This window comes from Globicephala melas, chromosome 3 (assembly GCF_963455315.2).
Source record: "Globicephala melas chromosome 3, mGloMel1.2, whole genome shotgun sequence".
NCBI lineage: Eukaryota > Metazoa > Chordata > Mammalia > Artiodactyla > Delphinidae > Globicephala > Globicephala melas.
In genome coordinates, this window is record NC_083316.1 from 36,036,960 (window position 1) to 36,058,743 (window position 21,784).

Sequence of the window (21,784 nt, forward strand, 5' to 3'; positions counted from 1 at the left end):
TCTTTTTTTTTTTTTTTTTGCGGTACACGGGCCTCTCACTGCTGTGGCCTCTCCCGTCGTGGAGCACAGGCTCCGGACGCGCAGGCTCAGTGGCCATGGCTCACGAGCCCAGCTGCTCCGCGGCATGTGGGCTCTTCCCTGAGCGGGGCACGAACCCGTGTCCCCTGCATCGGCAGGCGGACTCTCAACCACTGCGCCACCAGGGAAGCCCGAGTGTGAGTCTTTGCACAAAACAGAGATACATGGTTTTTGTTCAGTGGGTTTGGAAATAAATTCTGTTTATGAATTTCTATTGTAGTTCACATCATGATATTGCAGTGGCCTCGTCAATCTTAACATATTACAAAATTAGCAATGCATAAAGTAGCAGGGCATAACATTAGACTCAATAAACAAAGCCAGATTAAGGAGAGCAGTTGGTTCAGGACACTGTATGAGGCAGGAGTTGGGGGTGTGGTGAGGACACCAAGCAACTTTAATACCAGCCATTACAAAATGTGTGAGACTGAGGAAATGGTCAACTGAATTAATACGTTACACCAGTTGAGCTTAGTTTTTAGGTTGTGAATATTTATTTCTTGGTAAATTACCTCTTTAAAGTGTTGTAAAAATAAAAAGGTTTTTAGAAAATTTGTAAAATAAAGCATACTGTTATAGAAAAGTGATTAATTGCAATGTCAGCTAACTAGCTATTAAATTTTGGGCAAGTTCCCAAGGCTTTGCCAAGATGAAATCTCTAGATCTCAGTTTCTTTGTAAAACAAGAGGTTAGTTTAGATGTCTTCTAAGGTCTGTTTTTGTTATATGGTTGTATGATTGTCTAATAATTAATGAATTCAACACCCAATATGTATTTAAGGCTATGATGATCCCAGAGTTCCCCTGGGTGCTGTGGACACAGAGATAAATATGGCAATAATCCTGTCCAGCGGGCCTACAGATCTGTCTCCTCTTTACCTGCACATGTTCTAAAGCACTTGTTTAGAATTACCTTGTTTTTTTCATTCATAACCCAAGAGCCACATGGAATATGTTATTGGAGGCGTTTCTGGACTCATGCAACAGAGCATTAGTAGGATAATGATTAGTGATAGAATGTTTTAATGGAATGCCAACTATGCGGACATAGGTTTTCTTAGCCTTCAGGATACTAAAGTAAGCACCAGAACATTACCTGTATCTTGATGAATCTCTTGTTTTTGTCCTTTCCTGGCTATGGACTTGTATCATTCCACTGAAATTTAAGTGCACATGGAAAATTTAGTTTATAACTTGCCGAAAGTGCTTTGGAAATAGACAGAAGTTGTTATTTCACTGTCCCAGATAGTTCAGTGTTCAATTCTGAGCCTTAGGAGTCTGCTGTGTTGTTGGAGATGGTGGAGGGAGGAGGAGGGAGCAGTTACATCAGTTAAAAGGAATGAGCATGGGGAGGAAACAAATTGATGAAGATGGGCTAAGAAGATTAGGACCAGTCTCCTTGGGGGTCACGCTTGAAGCGAGTGATGTTGAGGTGGATGTGGGTTAGTAGAAAGTGACAGGTTTACTGCATTTCTGCATTTCAGAGTATTAAAAGTGGGGAAACTCCTGGAAGAGTAAAAGAGATTAAACTTTGGGGAAAAAAGGAGTATCGCTATGAATATAGCGTAAGGATTTAGGGAATAAATTATAGAATGAAAATATGCTAAATGACAGTTTTAAATGAATTAATGTATAGTAAGTAAAAAGTGGGTTATTGAGGAAAGTTAGAAACATTGAAATGTGTTCTAGAGAAGATGATTTTGTTTTAGGACTGAAGGTTTTGGTTGCAGGTAAGCTGTATGGGCCACAGGCCTGGTTCAAATTCTTATGTCTTCTTGAACAGGCTTTCATTGTCAGGTTTGCAATATTTTATATTTTAATACATAGTATATATTGTGTTGTGGGATATGTTATTTGTCTAAGGATGCATTTAAATTTTGGGCATAGTGAGCTGAGGTTAAGTATCTGAAGAATAAATGAATTTTCCAAATACTTGGTTATAGAATTTTCTCATGGTTTCAAATGTAGATCAGAAATTTGGCTGAGGATGTCAGAACTGTTAATCATATGCTAAATTTAAAATTTTATCAATAAAAAAATTAATAACTCATGACTAAAAAGTTTTAAATTACATTAGCATAATCATTCACCTAGAAGATTTGCCAGAAGTGTGCCACTCTCTAGATTATGATATAGAAGCATCCAACTTTGAGCAAATTTTATAGTTAAAATCTGGATACACAAGATAAATCAGGGTGTGATTATTCTTGATTAGGGTAGTAACTTCCATTTTTATGAAAATTATAGAATTATTGTACATGTATATTACAAATATATATATATATATATAGAGAGAGAGAGAGAGAGAGAGAGAGGGACAGAGACATTTATAAACCAAAAATCAAAATTAGTCACAGCTATTGCAGACAATATTTATTAAAATACAATATTTATTAAAAGCCATTAAAAGCCATACTATTGCTTGACATACTGTGGAATCCAAAGAGATTTTTAATTTGGTCCTGAATTACAGAGAAAGTTGCCAGTTATTAATGTTACCTAACATTAATAATTTATAATGCACACATATCCAAAATGTGATGGCTTTAAAATATGTCCACAGATTCTTTGTCACTCTTCCCAGTGAGAGGGAGAATCTTCTTAGAACTGGGTGGGCTTTTGTGACTACTTCAACCAGTAGAGTCATGGGGGATACATTCTAAGACCCCCCCCAGTGAATGGCTGAAACTGGATAGTATGGAATCATATATATACTATGTTTTTTCCTTTACATACATACCTATGATAAAGTTTAATTTATAAATTAGGCACAGTAAAAGTTTAAAAAAATGATAGAATAATGATAACAGTATACTGTAATAAAAGTTATGTGAATGTGGTCTCTCTCACTCACTGAAAACATCTTGTACAAATTTAACAGCTTTTCCATCTTAACTAAGCACTTATACACTGTGGCTGTAACTTCTGCAGTTTGAGGTGTGACATCAAAACTAGCACAAATTTCTTTTTCCTTCACAATTTCAGGGATACAAGATTTGTTCTTACCGTAGATCTCAGCAACCTCTGCATATGTTTTTTTTTTCTTTCCTTAAGTTGAGAACTTTCACCTTTTCATTTAAAGGAAGCACTTTACTGCTTCTCTTTGGCATATCCGAATTACCAGCATAACTACTTACGTGCTTTGGGGCCATTATTAAGTAAAATAAGGGTTACTTGTACACAGGCACTAGGATGCCGTGATAGCTGATCAGATAAACAAGGCGCGCGATATACCCTTGACTAGGGGGCGGGAGGGGGCGGGGCGGATGAGTCACGTCTCTCTGGACGAAGCAAGACAGCGCGAGATTTCGTCAAGCTACTCACAGCCGCGCGCAATTTAAAAGTTACGGGATGAATTGTTTATTTCTGGAGTTTTCCACGTAGTATTTTCGGACTGTGGTTGACTGCGGGCAACAGGAACCGCAGCTGAGGGAGGGCTACTGTATTTACTCTCAAAGCCTGCAGCAGCCAGGTAAGCAGTCTGACTGCCTCGAGGCCGCCATGCTGTGAAGAAGCTCAAACTAACCCATGTGGAAAACCGCAGGGCAAGACCCTGACACTTCATGAAGAGACAGAGATGCCTGGTCAGCCCTCTGGTCTGAAGTCTGCACTTGAGTTACCGTCTCACTGCAACCACTTAAGAGACCCTGCGCCAGAACTGCCCAACCAAGCCCTTCCTGAATTCTCGCCTCGAAGAAACGGTGAGATGTATTAAAATGTTTTAAGTCACTAAATTTTGGAGTAACTTGTTATACATCAATAGTGGCTAGAATACAAAGAGAGTTTGAGAGGAAATACGAAAATCAAGAGATTAAAAACCATTTACGGCAGTGATTTATAATATTTGGGGAGAGTTATAAACTCCCTTGAGATTTTGATGAAAGAGATGGGCCTTTATTCTAGATATATTTTGTGTAAAATTTCTGGTTGTTCAAGGCTACATGAAGCACAGTCTTGCTCAAGACCTCAGTTTTAGAAGCAGTTGAAAAATTTCTTCAGGTACCTGATTTGTGGTATTTACTGAAATTGAGTACAAAGTTTGACTCCCTGTCAGTTGACTAAAAGGGAAAGAAGATAGGTTATACAAAATTTTCATTGTCTAGTAATAAAATGAAATGAGAGCCTAGATGTTTGTCTGGGAAGACCTGCTTTTTCATGGCACAAAATTTTGGGGGAAATTTATAGTTTGGAAACTTCTTTGACCTGATTAACCAATGCACAAAGCCACACATAGGTTGTTCGTCTAAGTAGATATGGCCTTTGGGAAATGAACAGTTTTCAGCTGATGAAAATTCCATAAAGTTTAAAAAAGTGTTTATTTTTATAATCTTATCAACTAAAGAGAAAGGAAGTCCTTAAAATTTGTATTCTTTCATGGTGAAGATTTGCTTTAGGTTTTTGAGAGCCAAGTATGGTAGCTTAACCAAACAGTTATTTTTATTATGTAATGAGTAGGTAAGATATAAGCAGTTAGTGGGGTTGGTTTTGTAGCAGGTCAAGGATGTCAGTTCTGAGGTCTCTGTGATTCTCTTGGCTTTACTTTCATGGGTGCAAACTGGCTGCTCAGTCATGAAATCCATGTTCTAGGAAGGAATAAGAAGGAAGTATAAAAAAGGCGTGGTGTCTATATCAGAGAAGCAAAGTTTTCCCAGAAACCCTCAACGTAGGTTTCCCAGAAAACCTTGGCCAACTTTCATTGGTCAGAACTGACACAAGTTACTTCTAGCTGCAAGGGATGATATGTAATGTATTTTTAAAAAAACTTGGGAATCTTGCTATCTTCCCCTTCCAGCCCCCCAAATAGGGGTTATCTTGGAAAGGAGGAAGGAAAGTTTGGATTTTGGGTAGGGAACTAGCTGTATATGCCAAATATTTGATTAGTAAAATTTTTAGTAATATTTTAAATGTCATATTACATAAATAGCTATCAGAGCTATCTATCAGCTATCAGTGAAGTCTATTGATTTCACTGGCCTTATATCACATCTAAATGCTTTTGATTACTTGCTAGCGGTATTCCCTCCCATGTATCTTTATTATTTTTTTATTTTTTATTTTTATTTTTTTACGGTGTGCGGGCCTCTCACTGCTGCGGCCTCTCCCGCTGCGGAGCACAGGCCCCGGACGCCCAGGCCCAGCGGCCATGGCGCACGGGCCAAGCCGCTCCGCGTCATGTGGGATCCTCCCGGACCGGGGCACGAACCCCCTTCCCCCGCATCGGCAGGCGGACTCCCAACCACTGCGCCACCAGGGAAGCCCCCATGTATCTTTAAATAAAATAGTTTGAAATTTGATGCTTAGACACTAGGAGATACAAAAGTGCAGATGTGGACTTGTTCAGTCTTCGTAGGCAGAAAAAAATTAAAACATCATTTTATTTGAAGAGTTATTTAGAGATTTAAGCCTAAGACAAAGAAAATTTATATCTCTATCTCTGTTTATCGTATATTACCTTTTATTATGGACAGCTTTAATTAGTGGTTGTCTATCGACGACTTACAAAAGATATTCATTTAAATATCCTAGCAATGAAAACAGTTCTTAATTAAAGATGACTGTCAAATGAGTCCTGCTATGTTGCCCATCAATGAGTCTGGCTTTCAGTGTACAGTTTTGGTGGCAGCTGAAAATGTAAAGTAGACTCATTGCAAAAGTTCATTTTCAACTAGCTGTTAATATCTGGTAAACAATGTGTTGCATATTTTCAGAGCTTTGAATTAAAATTGGTACTTATAGGTGAACGTTAAATATTCCTATTAGTTTCAAGACCTCTGGGAAGAAAAATTAATAAATCTAAGAATGAAAAGAATGAGTGTTTTGAATTGATACGCTGTTGTACTTCCCAATGGCTGCTGCTAAATTTTTCTTTGTGAAAGAAAAAAAACAGGATTTGAACTGACCACAAATTAAATAATCAAGTTGAAAATTCTCTTTCTATGAAAATAAAGGACATGGATTATTCTTATTTCCTGGCAGAAAAGTCCCAGTGACACCAGTTTGAAAGAATAATTAATCTTCCTCAAGTTTTAAGAGAGTGAAAATTTGAATAAAATGTATACCATTTATGTGTGTTGGGGTATATGGAGTCAAAAGCTATCCAGGGGGGCTTCCCTGGTGGTTGAGAGTCCGCCTGCCGATGTAGGGGACACGGGTTCGTGCCCCGGTCCGGGAGGATCCCACATGCTGCAGAGAAGCTAGGCCCGTGAGCCATGGCGGCTGAGCCTGTGCGTCCGGAGCCTGTGCTCCGTAACGGGAGAGGCCACGATAGAGAGAGGCCCGCAAACTGCAAAAAAAAAAAAGCTATTCAGGGGACATCTATAACCTATCAAAGCGTCAGAAAAGTGGAGTTTTGATTTTCTTTCTGAAGTTAAGCTCCACATGATTAAAGGTAAATGAACGTTGGAAAGAAATTAATAAAATATTGTTCAAAACCACATTTTAGAATTGAAGATGGAAAATAAATATATTCTAAGGGATAACTAAGGCACATTTAATTTACTATCTAAAGAAACCAAATTAGGTTTACAGATTGAAAACTGTTTATTTGTCTCAGTGGAGTGCTTTGCAAATTTGATTATACTAGTGAATCTATAATTTTCAAATCCTTCAGCACTCTTCTGTATCCACACAAACGAGCATAGAAATAAATGCCATTGCAACATTATTTCCCCCGTAAGTTTTTTTTTTCCCCCGTAAGTTGTTTTAAAGGTTATTTTTTCATTTAATTTGGAAGTTATGGAAAGTTTGAAAAAATATAAAATAGTAGGTGGAGGGAAGAAAAATCACCCAGAGACAAGTATTAATATTTTAAAATAAGGTTCTTGAGGAGATGTTTTAGGCATCTCTGTTTGAAAGATTTCTTTGATATACCAGATAATTAATGTAAAGATCCCACATACCACAGAGCAGCTAAGCCCGTGCACCACAACTACTGAGCCTGTGCTCTAGAGCCCACGAGCCACAACTACTGAGCCCACGCGCCTAGAGCCCATGCTCTGCAACAACAGAAGCCACTGCAGTGAGGAGCCCACGCACTGCAACGAAGTGTACACCCTGCTTGCCGCAGCTGGAGAAAGCCCACGCACAGCAATGAAGACCCAACGCAGCCAAAAATAAATAAATAAAATAAATAAATTTAAAAAATGGTAATTTTAAAGTAGGGCCACATATCAAATGACTAGATAACAACCATGATTTTAAAATATATATATATGTATATATATATGTATGTGTGTATATATATATATATAGAGAGAGAGAGAGAGAGAGAGGGCAAGCTGCTTCTTTGGGTCATAGTTTCCAATGTTTTAAAATAGAAGTATCAAGATGAAGTAATTTGTAATGTTACTTTCAAAACATTCAAGGATTTTAAGGTTACAATATACACTTCAAACAGTTAAATGTTGCTACAATGATATACAGATGATTAATAATAATAATACCCGAGGAAAACAAGCATACAGAGAGGATAGGATAAGAAGGAGTTTAAGGTAGTAATGGGTCAGGGGGATATGTGACAATTATTAATATTATAAATAAAGATTTTCCTCTTTAGAAAATCTGTCTATTGGATTGAGTACTAAGGCAATAGGACCAGGTTTCAGTCATCTATTCTTATTTCTTGACCTGTTTTTCTTCCTTTTAGACCTTGTGGGTTTATTTTTCTTCTTACAGATTTGCTGAAAGCAAAATGAACAATTCCCAACACTGATCTCTTAAATAATGAGATTATTACTTTTAACTATGTAAATTTTGTACATTAGAGACCTTTGCAACATTCTCTTATCTTTCCCTACATCAACTGTTTGGCCAATGTCATATGTTGCCATATTAAAAAAACCCACACATAATCAAATATGACTAATATTCCATTGTGAGTGTATATATCTATATATCTATATATATCTCACAACTTCTATATCCATTTATCTGTTGATGAACGTTTAGGTTGCTTCCATGTCTTGGCTATTGTAAATAATGCTGCTGTGAACATTGGGGAGCATGTGTCTTTTTGAATTAGAGTTTTCTCTGGTTATATGCCCAGGAGTGTGGCAGGACTAAAAAGTCCTGACTTTTAGTGTTTGCCAATTTCTGTGGTATAAACACTCCCACTGTGGCTGATTCAAGCTACCAACATGATGTCAGCAGATGACCAAATTCCTGAAAATTGAACTATTAGCTTTTGTGGGCTAGCTCCAATGTATCACCTAATAGAAGACTGTCCTTGAAAATGGCATCTGGCCAGTTATTCACTCAAAAGTTTCAGTTGCACTAAGGTTGTTCCTCTAATTGTTAGCAAGTAAGGAGAAGGTTAATAATGAGTCTATTCATTCTGACGTTCTCTTTGCACTTTCTTTCCTATCTTGGTAATCACAGAAATAACTAGGAGAGGTGAAGTTGGCCCAGATCCACCACTTCATTGCCCAGAAGGTGACAGTTGCACTAGTGCTTTGCCAATGATGATTTGACAGAAAAGGCGAAGGGTTGAACCTTCAACAGTAGTTATTCTGGCTTTTGAAGGAGTGAAGTAAAATGAGTCTGTTTAGTTGGATTTCCGGTAGATGTTATAATTCTGTCATTGGCTATGCCATTGCCTCATTGATTGGTATAATAAATGGGCATATATATTTAAAGCATCATCCAAAGAACTGAATGGATTTTAAGAAAAAGTCTCATTTTTACTTTAAAAAAAAAATGTTTTGCTTAGTTATCTCCCCTAAACATCTTTGTTCTGAGAACCAGCATCATTTCCTTGGTTACAAATGCTTGATGGAAATGCCATCCTAGTCGTTTAGAATGATAGATGTCAAGATTTTGAACATGTTCATCTTTATATATGTTTATATGTGTTTCTATGTTTATGTGCATATGTTTATTTGCACTGATATGTTAAACAATGAGAACTGTTTTATCTGGAGTTATCTTGTTCATTTATTTGTTTACTTTTGGTTGTCTACCTCTTCTACTAGAATATAAGCTCCATTACGGTAGGGATTACATTATTGCCTTATTTTCCTTTTATTGTCAGTACCTAGAATAGTACCATGGGCATTATAATAGGTGTTCAGTAAACATTTGAAGAATGCATGAATGAATGAATAAACAAATGACATATCTAAATATACTGAAAAATCATTTTTATACTCTATTCGGCCTTTAGGGACTTGGACTTAATTTTCCTTTTCTTTAGCATTTTATGCCTTTTAAAAATTTTATTCAAGGGAGAACATAAGAATAAGCTAAATGAACACAGAAATTTGCAGATAGAAATTGTGGGTTAGCCGCTTAATTCTTACTGGCTATCTGTCAGAAACTCTTAGAGAAGGTCAGATGGGTATAAAGGACCAATTTCTTTCTTTCTTTTTTTTTTTAATGTACGCGGGCCTCTCACTGTCGTGGTCTCTCCCGTTGTGGAGCACAGGCTCGGACATGCAGGCTCAGCGGCCATGGCTCACGGGCCTAGCCGCTCCGCGGCATGTGGGATCCTCCCGGACTGGGGCACGAACCCATGTCCCCTGCATCGTCAGGTGGACTCTCAACCACTGTGCCACCAGGGAAGCCCAAAAGGACCAATTTCTTATTCCCAATTGTGTAATTGTTTCTTGAATGCTGCTTTGGTAACCAACTAGGTGGATAGCATTCCCTAAAAAACAAAATTTGCATGATTTATAGGGTAAGGTAAACGGTGAACCAAAAAACACCAAAAAAAAAAAACCAAAACAGAAAAAACAACCAAACTCAATTTTCTTATTACAAAAGCAGATTCAGAATAGTATGCTTCAAATTGTTTTGAAATCTCTAGAGTTTATAGGCTGATGGTTGGAATTTTATAATTACATCGTTTTATGTCTATTTAAGACTGTCTAACAAGCTCAATTTCCCAGATTGCTAGCTCCTTTCTTTCCATTTAATTAGTCTGAAATGGTCAAGGCCTGAAGTTCATTTAGGGACTTCGGGACAGTATTATTTGATGAAGAATCTCTTAATATGGGACTCTTGAGTGCATTAAATTGTCATTAGGGACTGAATGGGTAAAGCAGCTTATCAATATTGTAGGTTCTCTCTGAGATTGAAACGTACTCCCAGAAGAGTTTATGTTATAATGTGAAGCTAAATGAAAACACAAATCCATAACATTGGGAGTCATGGTGATGGTAAAATTAGCTTTGAATCTTCTAATAATCTGCCTTAAGAGAGAACATAAAAAATGAAGGAGTTACCTGATGCCTTAAAGACTAAGGAGCATTAAAACCAACTTTTATGCCAACAATGCTAGCTAAATGTAGCTAAAAAGTGAATTTAGGTCAGTGAAAACATGTTTCAAAGTAGCACACATTTTAAAAGTGAAGAAAATCTGAAAGAATAAATAGTTATAAAATAGTCTGTAAAATAGTTATATCATTTACCATTTGTTTTCTAAGAAAAATGTATTCATTCTCAGAGCAAAAGATGGAAAAAAAAGATTTGTAATCAGTATATTAAGAGATGAACCTTTTTGCAATCAGTGAACTTTGAATTTTTAGTAATGTATTGGTATTCCTTTGAAAAGAAAAGCTCTTCAAAATGTTCTCAACACACATGTACCGATTTGGAATTCCAAAGGAGTCTTACTAAAGCATAATGTAATCTTTAAACTCTATCAGATGGATTTTTTTTAACATCTTTATTGGAGTATAATTGCTTTACAATGTTGTGTTAGTTTCTGCTTTATAACAAAGTGAATCAGTTATACATATACATATATCCCCATATCTTTTCCCTCTTGCGTCTCCCTCCCTCCCACCCTTCGTATCCCACCCCGCTAGGTGGTCACAAAGCACTGAGCTGATCTCCTTGTGCTATGTGTCTGCTTCCCACTAGCTATCTATTTTACCTTTGGTAGTGTATACATGTCCATGCCACTCTCTCACTTCGTCCCAGCTTACCCTTCCGCCTCCCCATATCCTCAAGTCCATTCTCTAGTAGGTCTGTATCTTTATTCCGTCTTGCCCCCTAGGTTCTTCTTGACCTTTAGATTCCATATATGTTAGCATACGGTATTTGTTTTTCTCTTTCTGACTTACTTCACTCTATGACAGACACTAGGTCCATCCACCTCACTACAAATAACTCAATTTTATTTCCTTTTATGGCTGAGTAATATTCCATTGCATACATGTGCCACATCTTCTTTATCCATTCATCTGTTGATGGACACTTAGGTTGCTTCCATGTTCTCGCTATTGTAAACAGAGCTGCAATGAACATTGTGGTACATGACTCTTTGAATTATGGTTTTCTCAGGGTATATGCCCAGTAGTGGGATTGCTGGATCGTACGATAGTTCTATTTGTAGTTTTTTAAGGAACCTCCGTACTATTCTCCATAGTGGCTGTATCAATTTACATTCCCACCAACAGTGCAAGAGGGTTCCCTTTTCACCACACCCTCTCCAGCATTTATTGTTTGTAGATTTTTGTGATGATGGCCATTCTGACCGGTGTGAGATGATATCTCATTGTAGTTTTTTTTTTTTTTTGCGGTACGCGGGACCTCTCACTGTTGTGGCCTCTCCCGTTGCGGAGCACAGGCTCCGGACGCACAGCCTCAGTGGCCATGGCTCACAGGCCCAGCCGCTCCGCGGCATGTGGGATCTTCCCGGACCGGGGCACGAACCCGTGTCCCCTGCATCGGCAGGCAGACTCTCAACCACTGCGCCACCAGGGAAGCCCTCATTGTAGTTTTGATTTGCATTTCTCTAATGATTAATGATGTTGAGCATTCTTTCATGTGTTTGTTGGCAATCCGTATATATCAGATGGATCTTTAATATAATGTATTTTGGGCTTCCCTGGTGGCGCAGTGGTTGAGAATCTGCCTGCTAATGCAGGGGACACGGGTTCGAGCCCTGGTCTGGGAGAATCCCGCATGCCGCGGAGCAACTAGGCCCGTGAGCCACGGCTACTGAGCCTGCGCGTCTGGAGTCTGTGCTCCGCAACAAGAGAGGCCGCGATGGTGAGAGGCCTGCGCGCTGCGATGAAGAGTGGCCCCCTGCTTGCCACAATTAGAGAAAGCCCTCGCACAGAAACGAAGACCCAACACAGCCAAAAAAAAAAAATTAGTTAATTAAAAAAAATAATAATGTATTTTATTTTTTCCATAAGGAAGGAAATGCATACACACACACACACACACACACACACACACACACATCTCCTCAAGGTTCTCTTTCCCTGAGCTGTGGTGCCAATCCTCTTTTGATCCCCTTTCCGTGCTGTTTTCCCCCCTAAAGCTCTGACTGAAGCCTAGACTAAAACCCTTCTCCTGCCTTCTCCTGTAGCCCAGATGAAGTGGACTACAATTTTTATAAAATTTTAGGAAAAAAGGATAGAGAAAACTTAAAATAGTCAAACTTATACAATTCAGCTTTGGAATCTGATACACACAATTCAGGGTCTGATATTGGTGAGATTCTAATGATTGACACAATGAAATCTTCTGTTTGGTGAGATCCCGTCCTTTGTATACGAGATTGTCTAGGTTCCCCTGGAGGTATAACAAAATGTAAAATTATCCTGCCATCCTTACCACTTCAATTGTATGGTTTCATGATCAGAATTCATTCTATTTCAGAACTACATAACAATTTTTGTGATGTACTTAGATTTGTGTGTAGAGATGTGTTGAGGGCAGAATAATTAATACTGCATGATCTCACTTATATATGAACTTTAAAAATGTTGAACCCATAGAAACAGAGAGTAGAATTCTGGTTACCAGGGGCTGGGGTGTGAAGGAAATGGGGAGATGTTGATCAAAGGGTACAAGTTTTCAGCTTATAAGATGAATAAGTTTTGGGGATCTAATGCACAACATAGTTAAGAACACTATAGTTAATAACACTGTTCTGTACACTTGAAATTTGCTAAAAGAGTGGTTCTTAAGTGTTCTCACAAACACACACACACACACACACACACACACACACACACAGACTACCCCAAATATGTGAGGTGATGGATGTGATAATTAACTTGATTGTGGGAATTATTTCACAATGTATATGTATGTCAAAATCAGCACATTGTACACCTTAAATATACACAATTTTATTTGTCAATTATGCCTCAATAAAGTTGGAAAAAAGCCTGTATTATTTTTATTTTGCTACTCATATTCTGTTTTTGGGTCTTATAATTCAATCTATAGAAAAAACAAACATATTTAACACTTACTTATCTATCAGTATATAATGCCCAAATACTTTGAACTTTTTCAAGTACTGTCACCTTGTATATTTAAGTATTGAGTTGATATAATATGTTTATTAAATATTAATAATAGCATTAAGACAAAAGCAATTATTTTCTTACCTTAGGAAAGAAGTGTACTAACAAATTTGCATAATGCCAAGAACGCTGTTCCCTAAATTCTTTGTATCAGTATGAAGGATGTTTTAAGCACATTTTTGAATATAAAGTGGGAACTAGAGGAAGAAAAGACTAGTTACATTTTTAGAAGGTGGTTTCATTTTAAGCTTATTTGAAATACTACAACTGTGTCTATTCACATTAAAAAAAAAACAACTTCCAAACTAAGTTTTAGCTTTGCCTACTATTTGGAATCATCCATGTCCCTGCTCTTCCTGTTCATTTGGCTGTTGGAGACATGCATGATCTCTTTTTCCATTTTTTTGGTCTTCTTCATTGGTTTAAATAAGCGAGTCCTGTGTCACTAGTTCTCAAAATTAAGAAATATAGTTCAGATTCATTCAGATCTAATTTATTCAGAATTTGTGATGATGTAGGTTAAGAGAGACTTGAGTTTACTTTACACAGATTCTGAGAAAATGGTTGCTGAGTAAATTGTTAGCCTTAATGGCATTGCAAAGAGAGTCATATTTCCAGGATAGGACATGGAAGTTAAGAAGCTGTCTCAAAGTCATGTAATAATTAATGGTAGAGACAGGACTACAGCTCAGGACTCCTAATTCCCATCCAGAGGCAGCTTATGAGAAGAAACTCTTTTCAGGCAGTTTAGAAATTCCACTTGTATATTGAACTTGAAGAAATCTTACAGTTTTTCAGATTCATCTACACTTTACTGTGTGTGCATGCTGTCTCCACCCACTCCTATATAACAAGATGTGACTATCTCACCCAATTTGGAGATACAAATTTCTAACTAAATGAAGTTTGGGAGTAATTGAGAGAGTGAGAAGACCTTTAAAGAACTGTAGTATCATTGTTAAGCAACTCAAAATTAAATTTAGTCATGGGGTAAACTGATATGAGGAATGTGTCTAGTGCTGTCTGAGGAAATGGAAAAAGAAGAAAAGGGTTTATGTATAGGATAAATAAGGGGCTATGGAAGTGTTCACCTCTTTGGACATAAACTGGCCCACAGGATGTTAAAAGAAATCAGTTTAACTCCAAGTTTGTGTACGTGGTAGGGAACTGGTTGGTTATCCAATATGGACTTTAAAGGAACAAACAAGAAAGGAAACGATTTATGTCTGTCTTTTGAGTAACACAGAGGAAATGATTGGCGATGTAGACATAAGGGACTACTTAGTGGAGTGATAGCCATCATAATTCAGTTAGATTGTAATTGAGAATCAAGTGAGACCCAGAAAAGTAAAACTTCAGATGATGATTACCAAATTAAAGCAGAGAAAACAGTACAAAGAAACGCAATACTTAGATATAAAGTCAAGGAAGAAGGCTCGGGAGGACAAAATTGAAAGTACAAAAAGAAATGGCCACCAAAAATATTCGTTACTTTTGTTTTTCAAATTTTAAAGTGACTAAGTCACATGTTATAATCCAGGGAAAGAAAAGGAAAACATGTGAGTAATAAAATATAAAATGCAGATGAGGACCAAGAAAGATTACAGAATGAGGCTAAAACAGAATAAAATGATAATAAAAGCTACACCAGCAAAAGTAAATATCATTGCACACGAAGCTAACATAAATAAAGTAAAACTTTTTTCAGGATTCTAACATATAAAATTTCAGAGATAATTTCAACTAGCCCTAGAAGAATGGCAAGGAAAAGCCACGGGTAGAAGAGGTAGCTACAACTTATATGAGGTACTTAGAATAGTCAAATTCATAGAGTCAGAAAGTACATTGGTAGATGCCAGGGGCTGGGGGGTGGCAGAGGAATGGGGAGTTAGTGTTTGATGGGAACAGAGTTTCAGTTTAGGAAGGTGAAAAATTCGGGAGATGGATGATGGTGAGAGTTGCACAACAATGTGAATGTACTTAGTGCCACTGAACTGTACAGTTAAATATGGTTAAAATAGTATGTTTTATATAATGTGACTTTTACCACAATAAAAAAAATTAAAAAAAAAGAGAAGTGGTAGATACATTGTTAAAATAGGAAAAGAATTTTTAAGTTAAATTGACAGCAAATATAGCTTAACCTGCCCTCTTAGCTTTGAGGATACAAGTAGTTATTCTACCTAGGGGTAGGATAAAGACCAGGCTTTATTTGAGCTTTATGGAGATTCTGTGTAGAGCATCACATTTAAATTAACCTGTTACTGAGCTGGAGGACTGTGCAACTTGGCACAAGGAAGTGGTGCTTTCCTTTGGCAGAACTGACATAGTGGAGAAAGTGCTGGCTTTGGAGTCAGTAGACAGGGTCCAGGAGTCCAGGTCTGCCACTTAGAAATGGTATGAATTTAGACAAATCATATTAATCATGGGGTTTAGTTTCTTCAAGGTTTTTAGTTAGATAAGACCATTTCTCCATTCCTTTTAAATTGAAGTTGATGGAAAAAGAACATATAAAAATAAAACACAAACTGCCCTTTCTCCTGTTCCTGGATCTGTACAACAGAAGTCAGGGGCTTAGTAAAGGGAAGTCTCCTAATTTCTCTTTTTTTCCCTTGACCTCTGATCCTAGTATTGACTCCAAGGCTAAATGCCAGGCGGGGAATTTCATAACAATTTGAAGGAATATTTTGTGAGATTCTGAGAGTCTTGCAATTCTGTTGAATCCTTCCTTAGAGATACGGCTGGGAAGCTTTGATACCAATGTGATTTATGCTCAATAATTATATTCACTCATTCATTCAGCAGAGGTCTTTTGAGAGCCTACCATATGCTGGGTGTGTGCTAGAGTGTATGGATACCAAGTAATAAAGCATCACTCTTGCTCCTGAAGAACTCATTATAATGAATTGAATATCATGTACTGCATTAGTGGAAATAAATATGATATCGTTGAACAGCAACTTGGATGTTTTTATGAAGGACACTAAAAAATTAGTTACTTGACATCAACGTACTTGTTTTTCAATAACCACCACTTGCTGCATCTTTATGAATGTAATATGGCTTTTCATCAACTTTAAGATATCATTAGTTATTAGACACATCACCAGTGTAACAACTACTTTGTGGGCTAAGAAGAAACTGCCACATTTATATACACATTGATTTTCAGACATGTCTCAGTTTCTGAACTCTTAAAATATGAGAGAAATCTGATTTATAATTCAAGAAATAGAATGGGCCAACAAGTAATAAAATAGTTAACTCCTGTTTACTGTTTTGGAGATGAATAGGGCCCCAGATAACAAAAAAATAGCAAATTATCCTAAACCAGAAATAATAAATAATGAATTCCACCACCTACAGTAGTATAAGAAGGTATTTGACAATCATGACATATGCAGCCTCCCAAACAAATTACAAAACATTTGCAGAGATCTCATTTGTGAGGAGCTAGAAAGCAATGCAGCTTCCCCATGTCCACCTGTATAATTTATCACGGATACACATTCCCCACTGAATAGGCCAAAAGGTTATTGAACAGGCCAAGCTGAATTACTCCCCTTTCTACTCTAAATGAGAACTCAGATTTCTGAGAGTAGAAAGGGGAAGTATGGTGGGAGAAGATAGAACAAATATTGTTTCTTTTTAATGTATTATCTACACATTAAAGGTAATCGCAAGTCATAGGTGTAAGTAATTGAACTGAGGATGGTGGCAAGCTGCATAAGCAGCTGCAACTGTAAACAAGTCAGGGAAGTACATTTCCAAGCTGTTGCTTTGGAAATATTCACATCACTCCATGTACAGGTTGGTTAGATGTATTTGTTTTTTGTTTTTTTGTGTGTGTTTTACATAAATCACATTTCTTGCTCCTCTAAGAATATAGCACACATGCAGTTACACATATTTACCTATCATGGGACTAAAGTGCATGCTCATACAATTTTTAAAACATGATAATTTCTTGAAAAACTAGGTTTCAAGTGATAGATGCAGTAAGCTTTGGGCCAAGTAGATGTAGAGATGGATCTTGGGTGCCAAACCTGATCTGGATAGCAAATTGTCTAGAGAAATTGCTGCCAAAAATATTTGTAGTAGGTCAGAATTTCTTCCTGTATAAACTTAAGGAAAAATTTTCTATATCAGGTATATTGTGTGCCATATGACTAAAATCATCTTGAAATAAGCTAATTTGTTTTAAAATATGTACATACTTAACATATTTTAACTTAATCAAAAGCCTGTGGGCTAGAATTATACTGTATCTGATTCTGTAGGATTTTTCTTGTATAAATCATTCATCCATTCATTCAGCTAAAATTTATGAAACATGGCAGGAAATAGGTGAGTAAAAACAATAAAGTATTATAATGAGTGCTCTTATTGTTATAAGCACATTAGTGCAAAGGGCTCTCCCAACTCAGCGTAGGGGAAGAGGTGCAGGGCAAGCTCCACAGAGGGGTGAGAACCATATAGCTTGATCTGGCCAGTGCATGATCAGATTAGAATGTGAAATTCTTTCAGGGAGGGTGTAGCTTCAGCAGATTCTCAAAGCAGCTAGCTGGTCCATGAACTGTTCGTTACAAGTCCCCAAAAAGATGAGCTTGCGCCAGCATTCAGAGCAATGCTTTGCTTCCTTCATTGAGCAAGAATGGCTACCCAAAAAAAGCCAGCTGAACTAAGCAGTATATTTAGTGACTTTCTGGTGCAAGCTCCTTATCTCCTTGTGGACAAGAAACAATTTGCAGACTGTCACCAGACTGGTGGCCACAATTTGAGTACCATTTGAGTAAGAAATACACTGGAAAATGGAAAGACTGGCTTCAGGGATTTAAGTGGGAGGTCATTAAATAGACTAAACTGAATTGGTGGGGTAGTATCAGGAGGAATGGGAAGAATGGAACTAATTCCTGAAATATTTAGGGGACAAATATACAGAACTTGGGGAATAATTGGAAAAGGGGTTGAAGGTAAGCTAGATAATGGTTGAGTATTTCAAAATTTCTGGCGTAGGCAACTGGTATTCATCAACATGGGTATACATGAAAACAATTTGGTGGCAAGATGATGGGTTCAGTTCTAAACATGCTGTGTATGAGATAAATGACTGTGGAAAACCTGGTAGATATTTGGAAATATGCATCAAGATCTCAAGCAAAAGGTCTTGACTGATCGATTTAAAAGCCAATTAATAGTATTAATAGTAAGTGAAGTCTTAGTTGTATATGAGATTACCCAGGGAGAATAAATAAAGTCAAAAGAGAAAAGAAGCCAGGATTGTATTTGGGGGACAACACTGATGGGTAGTCTGAAGAGGAAGAATCTTCAAGGACCAAGAAGAAGGAATGAAAAAGGTTAGAGAAAAATTAGGAGAGTGTTATTGGAGCCAGTGCTAGAAAGAGTTTCAAGAAGGAGAGAGCAACACAGTCAAACTCTTTGGGTAATGATTGCAAAGGTCATTGGATTTGAGAATTGTTCACTTATTCAACAGATATTTACTGAGTACCCATTTGGAATGTGCTAGATGCTAGAGATTCAATAATGAAGAACAAAAAATGGATCTGTTCTTTCATGGAATTTATAATCTTGTGGGGGAGAGAGACATTAATCAAAGAACTACTAAAATAAGTGTAAAATCATGACTCATACCTTAAAATTTTTTAATAGTTTATTTGAGCAAAAATTGATTTGAATTGGGCAGCATGAAACCAGAAGTGGTTAGGAGCACTCCACCAACAGGAGCTGTGAAAGAGGATTTTATAGAGAATAGGAAGAGGCAAAGTAAGGCAACTATTGATTGGTTAAAGCTTAAAGTCAGGTTGGCTGTTTGTGATTGTTTGCCCTTAGTGTTATGATTTCATAACCTTGAGGCATTTACAGGCTTAGAATTTGTTTTGCTTACAATTTGCTTTGTAGGCTGTCATGACATTAGAGCCACATCAGTCTAATGACCTCCTGGTTGAATTAATTTAACAATTCCTCCCTTTTGGTCATCCTCTCATATGTGAGAGATTGGCCAAAAATTTGGTATTAGTGTCAGTCTCAGTCACCATCAGAGTTAAATTGCTCGTCTCATTGTGAAACTCATAGGTTATGATGTCAGATCCCTGGAAGAATTATTTTTGCTGTTCATTTTGTTGCTCACTTTGTTTCTTTTTATCCAAGTACAGTGAGACCATCTGATGTACTGCTGATGGCTGTGACATTTAAGACCACTGAGAAAACACAGTGCATCAGGGAGACTACAATGATAACTGTTAGGAAGATAATACCGAAAGGCTGAAGTGTACTTCTTAGCCAGGGCCGCTGTGAACCAAAGCAGTTGGTATCAGATAAATCAAAGAATGTACCAGAAGGGGCATCAGCCTGTTTTAGCCAGGTAGCTTGTTTGTTGATTTCTTGTATTTGCTGCAATACCAGAAATGTTGATCCAGGTACAGCAGGAGGTATTGCTATAGCACAGACTCCTTCTTGTTCAGCCAATAAGTAATCTAAAGCAATTCTATTATCTAAAACCACCTTTGTAAGAAAATGAAGGACCTTGTTGTGTAGCTATAGCCTAAGCAGTAGATTCAGCTATAGTTGCCAGTATTAAGGAACATTTTCTTTCCATGTATTAACAGAGAGAAAAGGCAAAAAGAATAAAGGTTTCATACTGGAGATGAAGATCTTGATCTGTGATCTTGAGACAGCTGTCTACCACAAGATGCCATCTGATTTTGGGGAGGAACTTCCCCAATCAGTTTTAATTTTAGATCTTCAGCTGGTGTGCAATTCCGGGAGTCTGAATGAGCCTTTTGTAGTTGGGGGATGTGGACCCAAAGTTCAAGTCTGAGTAGTGAGGAAGACTTGGTATGGTTCCTTCCAAGGGAGTTCAAGGGAAGTCTTTGTTCTTAGTGATTCCAAATCAGAAGGGTGGGAGAAAATTGGAAACATTAGTTTGGAGAGTTTTCGCCAGATATTTGAGGAAACTAGAAGAATTCAGGATCCAGTATGGTTTACAGTTATGTAATAAAACCTCAAAGACAATGAACAGGACAAAAGATATGTTGTGTTATAATTTTATACTGAACATAATTTTTTCCTCTGTAATCACCCACATTGTCTTTCTTTTTTTAAAAAATTGGAGTATAATTGCTTCACAATGTTGTGTTAGTTTCCGCTGCACAGTGAAGTGAATCAGCCATACGCATACACACATCACCTCCCTCTTGGACCTCCCTCCCCCCACCATCCCACCCAACTAGGTCATCTCAGAGCATGGAGCTGAGCTCCCTGTGCTGTACAGCAGGTTCCCACTAGCTATCTATTTTACACATGGTGGTGTATTTATGTCAAACCTAATCTCTCAATTCATCCCACCCTCCCCTTTCACCCCCCACCCCCCATGTCCACACGTCCATTCTCTACATCTGCCTTTCTATTCCTGCCTTGCAAATAGGTTCATCTGTACCATTTTTCTAGATTCCACATATATGCGTTAATATATGATATTTGTTTTTCTCTTTCTGACTTACTTCACTCTGTATGACAGACTCTAGGTCCATCTACATCTCTACAAATGACCCAATTTCATTTCTTTTTATGGCTGAGTAATATTCCATTATATATATGTACCACATCTTCTTTATCCATTCATCTGTCGATGGACATTTAGGTTGTTTCCATGTCCTGGCTATTGTAAATAGTGCTGCAATGGACACTGGGGTACATGTGTCTTTTTGAATTATGTTTTTCTCAGGGTATATGCCCAGCAGTGGGATTGCTGGCTCATATGGTAGGTTTATTTTTAGTTTTTTAAGGAAGGAAACCATAAACAAGATGAAAAGACAACCCACAGAATGGGAGAAAATATTTGCAAATGAAGCAACAGACAAAGGATTAATCTCCAAAATATACAAACAGCTCATGCAGCTCAATATCAAAAAAGTAAACAACCCTCATTGTCTTTCAAAGATAATCACAGTGGGTCTAATTTCTTTGCAAAATAAGTCTAGTCTCTTTAAGTGGCCTGATTATTTACCTAAGTATCCAAGAACAGTGATTGATCATACAGGGTTTTTAAAAACCTGCTTTGCTGGAACTTTTCATAAGGAATCTTTAAGTTGAACTTTTAAAAGCCTTCCTAGGCTAAGAAACCAAGCCAAGAACTCACCATCAGACTTCACCTGGAATACCTATATTTTGGGGGTGAATTCCTCTCTTCTTGAGGTCTCCTAGGATATCCTGAGGTTCCTGGGCCTGCCAGGAAATGACCTTTCTTACTTACTTAGTAAGACTGCTAGGAACCCTGAAATTGAGGTACAAGGCTGGTTTTTCCAAGGAGCTTTTATTGGCTCCATAAAGTCAACTTTACTTCCTTAAAACTGTCTAGTCATATCTGATTTTATGCATAATTTCAAATGTGACAGTCAAAGCCTTGGTAATATAACCAAT